This window comes from Pseudopodoces humilis, chromosome 20 (assembly GCF_049639895.1).
Source record: "Pseudopodoces humilis isolate 2021_Gansu_Grassland_sample_001 chromosome 20, ASM4963989v1, whole genome shotgun sequence".
NCBI lineage: Eukaryota > Metazoa > Chordata > Aves > Passeriformes > Paridae > Pseudopodoces > Pseudopodoces humilis.
This window is the reverse complement of record NC_142219.1, coordinates 6,418,039-6,431,802: the sequence shown is the minus strand read 5'-3', so window position 1 is coordinate 6,431,802 and position 13,764 is coordinate 6,418,039. Positions and strand designations below refer to the sequence as shown.

Here is a 13,764-nt window from a genome sequence, read left to right as displayed (position 1 = left end):
TAATTCCCTCGTGAAATATTGGGTGGAAAGAAGTGTTTAATTTATTAATAGGTTCTATTCATATCAGTTTGGTTCCATTTAAATTACACTATTTAAAATGTCGGCTTGTACAAATTGGTATTTTTAATGGCAATAAAATCCCTTTGTTTCTTGCTGTCCTGTTCCATGGTGGCGCTGGCAGCCAGCAGGGTTTGCTCCTGGTGCTGATGTAACCCCTGTGGCACTGGGCACACTGGGCATGCTGTCACCACATGGGCACAGCTATCAGAGCGCTGGCAGCACTGGTCACTGCACTCCATGGATGTTTTACAGTGCTGCCAGCCCAGTGCCCCACAGTCTGTTAATATTTTAATTAAATGTTCAGAGTAGTGTACGGACAACGAGCTCCAGTTCTCCTCCAGAGTGCACAGCCCTGTATGGGCTTGGGTAGCAGAAGTAAAAGGAAAAGAAGTAGAAGGAAAAGTATCATGCTCAGTAGATTTCTGATTAATGTCCTTGCTCTGCATGCCTTTGCCACCTTTGCCTCATCAATACACCTTCTGCAGGATAAGACATTTGGACACATTTAAGTGATAGAAAGCAAAATTTTATCGTGGCCAACCTCATCACACAACCACCACTCTCAGTGCAGTGCCCTGGCTCACTCCTTGCCCACCACCTTTCAAATATTGCCCACCTGAAAACTTTTATCAAAACAAGTATTTTATCTTTGCTCCTATGTCAAAATCTTCAAAAGCACAGCACAGCAATGAGAGGCAATCCCTGCTAGGATCTGCTAGAAGCATTTCCAACAACAGTGAGCTTGAATTTGGAACTATCCACACCATGTATCAAGGCAAGAAATAATCCACTTGAAGTTCATAATGTTCAATCCATACTGTCTGTTTCCTTAATAAATAGGTCAACAACACTGAAAAGAGAAATCTAACTATCCTTCATCAATATTGGCCATAAGCCATCAAATTTTTAATTCCACATATAATTAAGTAAATTTGGTAAATTTTTTTTCCTAAATACATTAAATGATTGTCATTCACTTATTTTACTCTTTTTGAGGTCTTTATTAAGCAATTACTACTTCAGCTATGCCATTATCTTGCCTAGGATTGATGCCAAGCCAATAAGACAAATGGTAATACCCCATTAATTACAGCTTTTCATAACACTGGCACACCAGATTTTTTCTGTCATCTGGGTCTTTCTACACTTACTCAAAACCCAACTCCACTGGTTTCAAGTCATCAGCCAGCTCTTCTGAAACTCTTGGATGTAAAGTATCTGACCTGCCAATTCCAATCCTTCCAGACACAGCAGGTGCTTTGTTTTGCCCTGAAATAGGAGCCACTTAACCATTACAGGGCAGAATTACAATTTCCCTAATACAGTACAGAAATGCCCATTGAATTCTGCAACTTTCTGATCCAAAACCTTCTCCCTCCCACCTAGGAACACATCAAAGCCTGTCAAAATTATTACACTTCTGACCTAAACAACTCCTAGACAGCTGCAAATTAAAGGGAAAATAAATTATGCCATTCCAAATCCTTTAACCTTCCCAAGTGCAAATGGTTGCTAGAATTAATTCAAAAGGACTAAATTGCCAGCTGTTTAAAGTTAGCACAGACTCACCCAGCCTGTTACCAGACTGGATCCTTTTGCTGCTTTTCTTGAGTTACAGTCAGCTCCAAACACCACCTGTTTCTTTTCTCCAAATTTCATTAAAGGAAAACTACACCTACACACGCAGTAACAAATTGAGACAATTTGACCTGACAAGGTCTTGCACGGGCAAGCAAATTAGAAGCATCACTGCTGCCATTAACCTTTCCAAGTAAATATCAATTATTAAACTTGCTGCACTACCTCTGTCCCCAGTTTGCTGCTGTGAATTAAGAGGGTCATCAGCCTTTTTGACAGATCTTGTTCATTTACACCTGCTGCCTGCCAGCAGGGGAGCCCGCACACCCGCAGCCCCAGCGCTCAGCCAAGCTGCCTTAATTCATCAGTAATTACCCTAATGAGCCACATGCAGGACCCAAGGAGGAGGACAAGTTGTTCTGCTAAATGGATGCATTGGTTTCAGGGGCACTACCAACAGACCTGGGTATTAGCAAACTGGTCAAAAACTTCTTTCCCAAAGTTGCCACTGGCTCAGCTGCTTGATTTCTAGTGATTTTCTCTGGGTGTTTTTGCCTGAGTTCCAGAAATTCCTCCTGACCACGTTCCCCGATTGAGTTTTACTATAGAAACTAGTATCACTCTCCCTTGGAAAAAGTCATTACTGTTTCAGAGTTTGCAAAGCTGAGGTGGGCTCCTGGAGCTGCTCCCAGCCTGGGAATGTCACCTCCAGCTCAGCACAAAGCCAACCAACTCCCCAAATCCACATACAACAATTGCCAGGGACCTCCAGAGGCACTGGTGCAACACCAGCCACGGGGATTAAACACCCCAGGTGGATCAGCCAAATACCCCATCTAACACTTGAGCAGCCCATACTGATTGCCCAGGGTATTTACACACAGTGGCAATGTCCTTCAACAACCAGAATTACAAATGCAATTCAACATTACAGGCTGTTCTCACCTAAAATCAAATCCTTTTGAGACAAATCCTTTTGAGACACAGCCTGTCCCCGTCCCTCTGCATTACCCACTGAGTGCACCCAGGTCCTTGAGCAAAAACAATTCCATGGATGGGTTTTCTCTGTTTGAGGCAGGATTAATCCAAACTGTCTTCCAAACTGGAACTGGAGGGTTCCAGCGAGCATAACAGAGCCAAAACAGAGACTGGGGAACAGCAGGGGAAGTGTGCGGGCCAAACCTGAGTGTGTTTGATTGAGCTGCCCTTAGGTCTGCTCAAAGTGTTTTGGGAGCTATCTGAGAAGCAAAATGTCTCAAAACAACTCTGGTGCCCACAGCTCTGCAGAGAAGGGCTTGGAAAGGTGCTACTCAGCCTTGTCTCCAGAGGGCTGGAGGTGGGAGGGAATCTTGTCTTAGACAAAGGCTGACTACTGTGTCACCTCAGGAGAGCAAAGCTGGAAGAAAATAAAAAGGCACATGGGGACAACTGAAGCTATTTGTTAATTTATCTCTTCCAAACCCTAAGACAGCAAGACATTAATGTCCATGTATATGAACTGAAATTTTGAATAGGTGCTGAAGTTTTACTCCAGCAGAGTTTCATTGCTGAAGTTAAGGCAATTCTCCAAAAGCATTGATTAAACCCAAAGCCACTTAAAAACCAGACCAACGCAGTCTCCTGCGAGATAAATAACACCCCAGACCCTGCACACACCGCAGAGCAAAGCAGGCAATCGCAGCTCTCTGCAGTAGCTGCAGTCCAGCTTTCACCAGGAACGCCAGATTTGTGTTTGAGAACATGAAAGAGGCTGTTCCCAGCTCGGTGGGAGCGGGCCAGGGCTGCAGGCAGGGAAGGACCAGGGGTAGGTACAGAGGGTTTGCAAGGCCATGATCAATTTGCATTCTGCAGGTGCTCACGGACAGTCCCGAGCCACGTTTGGAGCCAAGAATTATGAACCTTGCGCTGTTGGACATCATGTAGCATGATTAAATACCATAACTCATCCCAGTAATAACTCCAGCTCTGCTACCCTGGAATGCTGCTGCCTTTCCATCTCTCCCATCCAACTTCCCCCTCCCTACTTCTTCCTGTGGGGTGGGGGGTGGAGGAATATATGAATGGGCAGAATGGGCCTTATTTCCCTAAAAGGGCTTTTTCATTACCACTATGCTGGCTCTCAGCCCCTGCTTTTTAATCATAATAGATCAGCCTGCTCTCCATTTACTTAAGCTTTTCCGATGTCAGAGGAAAGCACGTTTTTATTTGGCACACCTATTTTCACATCATGGGCACGCTGCCCCTGCTCATTATTAATAAATACACTTCGATTTATCACAAGCTCCATTTGAGTGCCACGGGGAGCCCGGGGCAAAAGGAGACAAATTCTTTTCTTAAGTTGTTCTGAAAGGTGCTGGGCTTGCTGACCCTCACCCCCATTAACCCAGCACAGCTAGTGCACTCCTACTGGGAGCTCCGCGGCCTGTGCAGCGGCAAACTCGGACTGATCTTGTGCCATCTCAATATATTTGTTCATTATCTTGCGCACACACAGAAGCATTTGGAAATGTACTCGGGGCACAGGCCAAATTGAATCATCTGCCTTCATTTTCCACACGATCTGAAGCTACAGCTGCTACAACAGGCTGTGGGATTTTTATTTTCCTTCCTTAACAGTTTTTTTTCCTCACTCTTAAAGTCACAGCAGTCTCATTTTAAACCCCTTGCTGCTGCTTGGGTTTGTATCTGTGTTGTACAAAACGGGTCTTGCATACACACAGGGTGGGAAAAGAAATTCCCAGCAACCTCTCTGCACAGTTCTGAAGGAAAGACAGAAAGCAGAAGCCTCAGGGAGAGACATAATTAAGATATTAATCTCAGAGATTCTGTTCTGGTGGCTCAGATGGGTCTATTAATCTGCTAATCCTGTCACCTCTGCCAGTGGACAGGCACCAGCAGGAATGGCACCCACCTACTTTGTGCTGCACTCTGGAGCCAGGAATGGTCCATGAAAACAAAGCTGCCCTTTCAGATCAAAAGGGCAAAAAGTCCCACACAGCATTGAGCCAGGCTACTTCCTTTCAGGAATACATTAACTTCAAGAAGAAAGTTCAATTCCTTCTTAAAGCTCTGGACGATCCACTTTCATTTGTCTTGAGAGAGAGGACAGACCAAACACAACCTTTGGATTTCCATGTTACTGACTTCATGGTAAATCTATTTTGGCAGGAGCCACTTGGAGATAAGTGGGTAGAGCTGAGAGGCATCCAAGTCCCAGAGTTTAGGTCCAAGCTTTCAGATCAACAGAGACAGGGATGAATCAACTTTATCATGCTCATCTATCTAAACTAATGCTGCTGAACACCACTTTACGTCTCATCAGCAGGTAATGACTTTATCATCAGCTCTGCCAAAGGACCCTTTTCCAACTCTTTCTACAGGGTTGAAGAAAAATTCCTGCAGGTAACATTTCATTCTAACAAAGATCATGATTTCCTATAGCTACAAGAATTGATAACACCAACTGTTCCAAAAACTTACCAAAATAGTTGTATGGCCTGTCCCCTTCCCAATAAAGGATGCTTAAACAATATTTTGAGAGACTTTTTTGCTAACATATGCTTGCATTTTATTATCAAGTCCCAGATAAGCTCATGTTTCTCTGGTAGACTATCAGCAGTAGCAGCTTTCTGCAGCAGGAGACAGTAAACTGCCTTAATAAATACAAATGGACAATTTAATTAAAATATATTGGCAACTTGGAAAAAGTACTATTTGTGGATGAAACAGTCTGTTAAGGGATTGCACTCAAGGCTAGCTCCGTGTATTTTAGGCAGGCAGCAATAAGTGGCAGTGAAACAGTGCACAGAGCTCTACCCCAATGATTAAAGACCACGCTGAAATTTTAAATGTCTGTTTTCCAGAAGGGGGAGGAAAGCCACCCAGTTGCCTCTGGTTTTAATGTTTGAAACAAAACAAACCGTTTGGCTTTAAAAATGTACTTCTTTAAACCTGAAAAGACCAACGTATCAAAACAAGGTGGAATCAGCTAAACACATTACTTCTGATTTGTTTCCTTGAAAATCCAGCCTTAATGCATTCTAACAAAATTTATCTATCCCAAGCATACCTCATAATGAGATCAACTGGGAAAAATATCAGGCTTGTTTGTATATTTTATACTTGCTCTAACTTGGCAGTTTGGAGATTATGTATTCCCCAGGTCCCTCCTTAAATCGTTTCACACGCTACAATTTGATTTTCTTTGCTTGGCCTTTTCCACAATTTTTTTTGATACATTTTATTGAGTTCTGGCTCAGAGGGAAACGTTTCCTTTGAATTAAGGGTGCAATCATTTTTTCTCCCCTCTAAATAAGGACATATGGCGTAGAAAGCAATGTTACGGTCTGAGTATTTTATGATTGAAGTAGAGCTCATTTTTAAAAATGACAGTAGCATCAGGTTGGATTAGAGTAGTTTTTCTAATTGGGTGGTGCTGCTGTGGATACTGTGATGGGCTATCTTCGCCATAACTCATTTTAAATATGACATGTCCGTTTTTACTTACTGTGATGAAGAAGCAAACAGCAGTAGTGTTACAATACTGAAGGATAATTGTCCTTTTTTTTTTAGCAGTCACTCAGTTCTATGATGTTTCAAAGGTTACTGCTTGCACATTTACCTGCTGTGCACACTACTGGTTCTCTAATCCTGGTTTACCAGTTTCTTTTGGCTAATTTACATCAATAGCCTGTGCTGCAGTCAAGCAGTCTGCAACACAGTGGCTTGTTTTTACCTCTCCTTGGGATGTAGAGAACTTGAATTGATGCTAGCAAAGGATTTCTGTGCTTAGACTGAGTCAGCTGCTAAAGCAAGGCAAGTACAACCACCTCCTGTAATAAAAAGTATTATGAATGAAAAACCAAAATATTCAAAAGCCACTGAAAGTTTCTCAGCTACTTGAGCAATATTAACTACTCAATAACAACCTGACTTTACATCTTAAGGCTTGCAACCAGATATGAGGGTCACCTGCCATTTCTAAGTGCAAATTAAATCCAAGCTCCTTTGGTACAGGCAGCTGCCTTTGCAGTTTTTGGAATAACTCCTGTCTGGTACTGTGACTAGCCAGGGCAATGTCCTGAGATGAGCTCAGCTTCAGCTCCCCGAGAGACACTTCTGCAGAGCTGGTGCTACTTCTGGCTAGGCAGGAACTCTGTTTGACCTCATGGTTCTCGAGAGGTGCCATCAAAGGAGGCCAGTGCCCTGGGGGCCAGGAGAAGCCTTTCTCCTCAGTGCCCAGCACACAGAGGCCGTATGGAGCAGTGGGGCTGGCTTTACTGCAGCTCTGGAACCGCTGCAATGATTTTTCACAGCTTCTGGGCTGGCAGGTGGCCTTGGCTATGGAGCAGAGCCGGCACCGCTTCACCACGGCCCGCACTCTCAGGATCAGGAGCCTCGCTGCCATGCGAGAGCTAATGCTTATTTTGGAAAAAAGCTGGTGCTTAAGCAGGCAAAACTGCTCGATTTTACAGCTGCCATCAGGCCTGCGTAGCAAACTGCACTCTGCATGCCCCCAGCCGCACTTGGCAGATGGCAGCAGACAGCTGGGAAAATCTGGGTTTGACATACGTCAGTGATAAACTGTGTCAGCCCAGACCCGCTTAGGTTACAGCCAGCGAGCGCGCGTGCCGGAGCGGGACTTGGACTGCTGAGGGGGAAACAGCATTCCCAACCCATTTAACTGAAACCTGCCCTCCACAACACGGCACGCAGACACAGATGGCACCTACCAGCCCTCGGGGCTGGCTGGAGAGGCAGGCAGGGCGACAGAGGGGCACAAATTGCGTTTGTGTGGCAAAGTCTTGGTGGCACGGTGGCTTCTGTGACAGCTGCCCAAAGCTTCCCCCATGTCCAGTGGTGACAATGCCAGCTGGCTCCATGGCTGGCCACAGCCAGGCCCATCAGCAATGGTGGCAGCACCTCTGGAACAACGCAGTTAAGAAGGGGAAAAAGTTGCTGCAGAGCATCAATTGCAGCCAGAGAGGGGAGTGAGAATATGCAAGAGAAACAGCCCCGAAGTCACTAAATCGGTGAAGGAGGAGGAGGAGGAGGAGAAGGAGCTCTAGGCAGCAGAGCAGAAGTTCCCCTAGAGCATGAGGTGAAGATCACAACGAGGTGACAGGTTTCAAGGAGTAGCATCCAATAAATAGCCCATGAGAGAACTGAAAGCCTCCGTGCCTCTTGAAAATAAGATTTGTAGCTTCAAGTTTCACATAAAGATGATTTGGACCTGTGATTCTCGGTTATAAAATGTCATCCAATATGCATCAAATAGAAAATTGATTTGGCACATTTTTTTTTTGGTAATGGGAAAGAAATGGATACACTGAAGATGAGCTCAGAACTCTTAAGAGCAGATGCATCAAGTGTTACCAATCTGGTGCAGTGGACCATAGCGAAAGGATCACTGTAAGGGAAGTAGTTCCAAGCAGGACAGAGGGATGATTGACTAAAGCATCCACTTAGCAAGAAGAGAGCTGTGTTCAGCTGGAGCCAACAGACTAAATTAGGCTGAGCTTACACGATGCTTTTAAACACCATGTAGGAGGCAATCAGAATTGACAGCTTTAACATTGCTGCCATCTATGCATACAGATACCATCTATTAAAGGCTAATATCAACAGCTGTGATGTTCAAAGCAAAAGTAGATTTAATATACATATTAAATTGTCCAAAGCTGCAGGAGATGTTTCAAAATATATTAGGAAATTCCACCAAGAAAAATATCTCTGTATATTACAGTAGTTCTTGTAATGCTGCTCCACAAAACTGAGGGTTTTGGTTTCTATATGAAAGGTGAGGATAACCTTCAAAAGTGATTTTAGTAAAAGAAGATTGTAAAAAGCAAGGTAAACTTATTACTAATTATGTCAGACAGGCAAAGCATTCAGTGCAGTTCAGCCTCAACCTTGGGAAGCAAACAGACATTCCCCAGCCTTCTGATAGCTAAAGGAAGGTATCAGACAACATTTACCAAGAACAAAGTTCAGACCTGTTGCACAAGCTACAGAATGGGAGACCCTGTCACACAGGTGTTTCAGCTGATCTTGGAATATCCACTGAGAAAACAGACAAAAGACAAGTATTGGAGACATATTTCAGAAAAGCAACCAGGCCTGGCTGGGCTGCTATAGGCTCAGTGCTGTGATTCCTGGCTTGAGCAGCAGAAGAAAACCAGAACTGAAGTAAATTGACTCAATTAAATTATTTCAACAAGGTTTTTCTGGAAAATTATTTTTCTTGAATAAGCTTGGTTTCATTTCTTCAATAAGTTTGGTTGAAAAGGAAACTGGATAAATGTGATGCATTTAGGATTCTAGATGCACTCATGCTGCAAGACATTCTGATAAAAGTTACTGCTATATAAATATCAATAAGGCAAATTTTAAGTGGAGACCATATCAGCTGAGTTCTCAGAAGGCAGTGTCAATAAATAAACATTAATGTTTGCTACAGAAGGTAAAAGGATTTAAACAAGGTTTGCAGCTATTCAATAGTCCCATCAATATCTGGGAAAATATGTTATCAAAACCACTGCAGATAAAATTCACAGATGCCAATGATACCTTTTTAGAATAAATAAGGAAGAGGAGGGGGAGGCAGCTTTAAGCAGCAGCTTGAATTCTGTGTAAAACACACCTCAGGAGAAAAAACATATCCCAAAGCAGGGCTGCACCATGGGTATGAGGAATGAGAGCAGCTGCCTGTAGCTCCTGCAGAAGAGAGGCTGTGCTGCCAAACAGAGCCTGTTGGGGAAAGCTGGGAGGTGACACCGGGCTTCCTGCATAATGCCACACCCAAAGGGAACTAATCCAACCCCTCAGCAAGGGAAGAGAGGCCACTTTGACTTGGATACAGCATTGACAGGAATGATTTTGGAAGGTCTTCAGCATCCCCAGTGCACCAGCAAGGCACAGCTCTACTGAACAGACAGCCCGTGGTGAGTACAGCCTAACCCATGGGACAAACTTGGAGAGTTGTCCTGAATTGCTCCAAGTCCTTCTTACGGGGATCACAGAGACCAAGTGAACCACCATTTAAAAATGCAAAAATTGGCAGCAATTCTCCAGGTGTGAGCACTGCAGGTCTCTCCTTATCTAGAGCTGGGCACAACAGCTGCCCCGGATGCTGCCCTACAGTGAAGGCAGCCTGCAAACCCCTTCTTTGGGTTCTTGTCCATGATTCAAGGCAGAGACAAAAACACCCACATTCTTGCTCAACAATTTGCTCAACCCCTCCAAGCATCCCATGTGAAAAAGCTGTGCTTAGCACAGTTGAGTTTCAAATTCATTGCTAGGACTCTGAGGCACCACAATAACACAGTTAAAACACCACCAGATGTGTGTCATATAATACATGTTAAAAAAAGAAAAGACATACTGTGTGCAGATACAACAACAATTTGCTGTTCAAATTAATTCAGGAATCAGTACCATCCCTGTAAAGCCAATATATAAAACATATGCTACTGTAGGCATGCATAAATTGCATGCATTTTTATCCAGATAAAGCCACACATGCAACTAATAAACCAAAGTGAAAAAATAAAAGATACAAAGTAAATAAATAAATGCAAAGGCTGCCTAGGGAATAATGAATTTTGCAGAAACTGCTGTCAAAGATCGCAGAGCTGAGCAGAGCCCCAGCCGTGCTGGTCCCTGCCCCCATCAGGACAGTCACAGCCTGACACTTCCCATGGAGTAGAAATGGACCCCAAAACACTTTTCTTGCCCATCACTGGGGTGAGGCTAAGCTGGAGTGGCACAGTTCAAATGACAGGAGACAGTCTCCCACATGCCCAGGGTCTGGCCTGACATCTCGTGTTCCCAGCCCTTCTCAGACCAGCCCACAGTCACATCCCTTTTATGGCTGACGATCCCATAAAACCCAGGAGGAGCAAGGCTCCAGCCTCACAGCAGCTGGGGGAACTGCTGGCAGTAAAGGCAAGAAGAGAACCACCGCTTCAACGTGGAAGGAACTGATGGCTGGCTGGCACAGTGGGAATTTAGCAAAGCAGAGACAATTCCCATGCACACCACCATGAGTTGTTTTATTCCAGCTCCTACCTTGCTCAAGCCAGACCTACAATTTGCTTTTATTACTAATTCAAACTCTACAAAGTCCCTCCTTGAACTCTGCCTAGACTTTTGGGATCTGTCCTTTCCCTGGCAGAGGTCTTTGTCCCCCGGCCAGCTGTGCCATGTCTCCCAGAGGCAATGGAGAGCTAACCACAGCTGCTTCAGCTCAGCAAGGGCCAAAGCCATTTTCTCCAGGCTCCCTGCACTAGCAGATGAACCAAGTCACCTCTGGCAAAAATCAGAGCAAACCTCACACCTCTGCAGGTCTGGACTTGAGGCAGAGGCAACTTGAAACATCACTGTGTGTCTGGTGGTGATCATCCCTTGTGATCAGTCACAACATTGGGGTTGTCAAGGAAACTTTCAGTAAGGCCATGAACCACCAGGGCAAGGTTTTCTGATTTGAGGAAAGTGTTGAAACTACCAGAGCAGGCACAGCCAGCTCCTCAAGGAAACACAGAAGCAATTTCCTCTAAATGCCCAGGGGACATCCTGTTTGCTGATCGACATCCTGAAGAAAACAAAAATCTAATAACAATTAGAGGCTAAGCAACTAAGGTGAAACTCTTTGGTAATTTCCAGTCCCAAGTAACTAAAAAGGGGTGACAATTATTTTAGCTAATGATCACTGAACTTTGAGATTAATGTTCACTGATGAGGAAGGGGAAGCAGCTCTTTGGAAGGCAGCTCTGCTGTCAGGCTGAGCCCAGAGCTCCTCGAAATAGCTGGTTGATACTCGCTACCATCAAGGGACACAAACATGCAAGGAACTAAAGCCAGCACCGAAAGCTCAGTGCAGATGGACTGGGATCCTGCCCTACCTTCTTCCCACAGATTCCAGTAGCTTACAGTAGAGAAAAATTCTTGTTGTTGGCCCTGTCTGTACTCCTGATTTGCAGCACAGGAGTGGCTTGGCACTCCCTAAAGCCAAGTGTGGGTTTTAACATTTCTCAGTCACAAAAGGGCTGGCTGGCACTCTGTAGCTTTGATACAGCTGAAAGGGCAAACTGCAGATGTAAACACCAGGCAGACACTGAGGGTTATCCAGCTGGCCTGAATTGCTCCCTGTGAGTTTAGACAGCTTCTCCTCACTGATTCTGGAGAGAAAAATGTAATTGGTGCCTTCCAGAAAGGGGTCAGGCTGTGCCTGGGGATGAGCAGGGTCCAGAGGAGGGGAAGCCTGCCTAAGGCAGGCCCAGAGAAATGTGAGCCATTGCACCTGCACTGTTTCACAGAGAGCACAAAGGCTTGTCAAAACCCAAAATAAACAAGTCCACTAGTTCAACTAAAAGCTTGATTTGGAGTTGATTTAAAGTATTGTAAATGCTTGTCAAGTTTTAAGCCAAACCTTCATTTTGCTCAGTTTAAATAAGTTATCAATCAATTTAACTTGAACTGGAACAAGAAGCTTCTAAAAATGAAATTAAAGTAACAGCCCAGTTAATTGAGCCTGCTGCAGTCCTTCCCATAAGGATGGACTTAACTTCAGGAAATGCTCATCTTCCTTGTCACATTTGGTGCAGAGAAAGGTATTTTAAACAGTAATAAGCATCTGCTTTCTCTACTTGCTCAGTGGGAAAGTCTAGAATTATATACACAGCACCTTAGAGGATGCTGTAATAGCAAGATGCATTTATTAATGATCCTACTAATATTTCCTGAGAGCATCTCCAAATGCTCTGCAAATACCCATCAAATTTAAATAGCAAGGATGTGCAGTGGGTAGTGTTATCACCCCTTCTCGGAAGGGATGAAAAGACCAAATGACTTTGGGAACATCAAGCAATGAACCTGGAACAAGGCTGGGACTACAACTACAGAGAAAACAGGATGCCTAAAAGCGCTGCTGCTTTTAACAGCAACCATCTTGCATCTTAACCACAAGATCATTCTCCCTGGGTGACATGTAAGCAAATATTTCTTAGAATGAAAGCATAATGTTAATAGAGTAGAGCTTGCTGAGAAAGCAAAAAAAGGAATTGCTGCTTTCTTGGATTCTACATGGAAACCCTACACCTCCACAGGAAATATTTTAGTAAAAAGAGACATAGAGTTACAGCATGAAAAAATGAAGCCAGCAGATAAGGCAGGTTGTGTGAAAAAGGGATAAGGGAGCATGGCCTTTGCTACTGGGAAGAACTGGTGGGATTTGGGTGCTCTTGGTACACGCGTCAGTGAGGTTTTACTGTGGCACAAAGATCTGTGACTGCTGCCCAAGGCAGGAGGCTTCCAAGTACCTTGGATACAGATCAGAGAAGTGACCAGGGTCTGTCACACCATGGGATCTTTACAAGCAGCACAGGGGCCCAGAATCGGGGAGAACAGAACTGAAAGCTCAATCCAGAGATCAGAAGTCAAGAAAAGAGCTTCTCTGAACTGGTAGCTCTTCCTGAAAGAACAAGTGTGGGAAAAGGAACAAAGCCCAAAATAACAAAACTTATGAAGGCTCTATGGGTAGAGCTAAATAACCAGGTAATTATCCCAATTTTATTGTTCCTTTGTTGCTGCCTGCAGACGAGAAGAAAGAGAACAACAGAAGTAGCAAGCGGGGATAGCCAAAACCTCTAAAATATTGATGTAGAAATTGAACATTTCTTCTGGAGATGTCAAACTGGTCTCATATGGGTTTTTTTTGCTAATAGTTGTCTCAGTGGACATACAAATCCTTTATAACAATACATATCTAGATACCACTGCAGTGTAAATATCCTTGCTCAAAACACTTTGCATCTTACTGCTGCTCACACTGTACCTGGCAGTTTCCTATTTAAAACAGTATCACTTGCTAAAGAAAACCACTAACAGAGGACTAAAGGAAACAACCTTATTCACTCAACCAACACTGTTGTCTCAGCAAAACAAAGCAATTAACATCTGAGTTCACAGAAAAATATATTAGCACAACAGATGCACGTGCATGCATTTCAGCCCTTTGGTAAAATGCACTGTTTTGGGGCCAGATGTTTCTGCTCATGCCAAAGAAGAATCCAGCTGCATCAAGCTGTGAATATTTCTTCTGATCTGTCAAAATCTGCATGAACTAGA

General features: G+C 44.0%; 1 protein-coding gene across 19 annotated transcripts in view; it reads right to left on the bottom strand.

Moving 5' to 3' along the window:
• The window catches only part of FBRSL1 (fibrosin like 1), a 502,426-nt gene that overhangs the window by 283,984 nt on the left and 204,678 nt on the right, over positions 1–13,764 (bottom strand). The window lies entirely within an intron of this gene.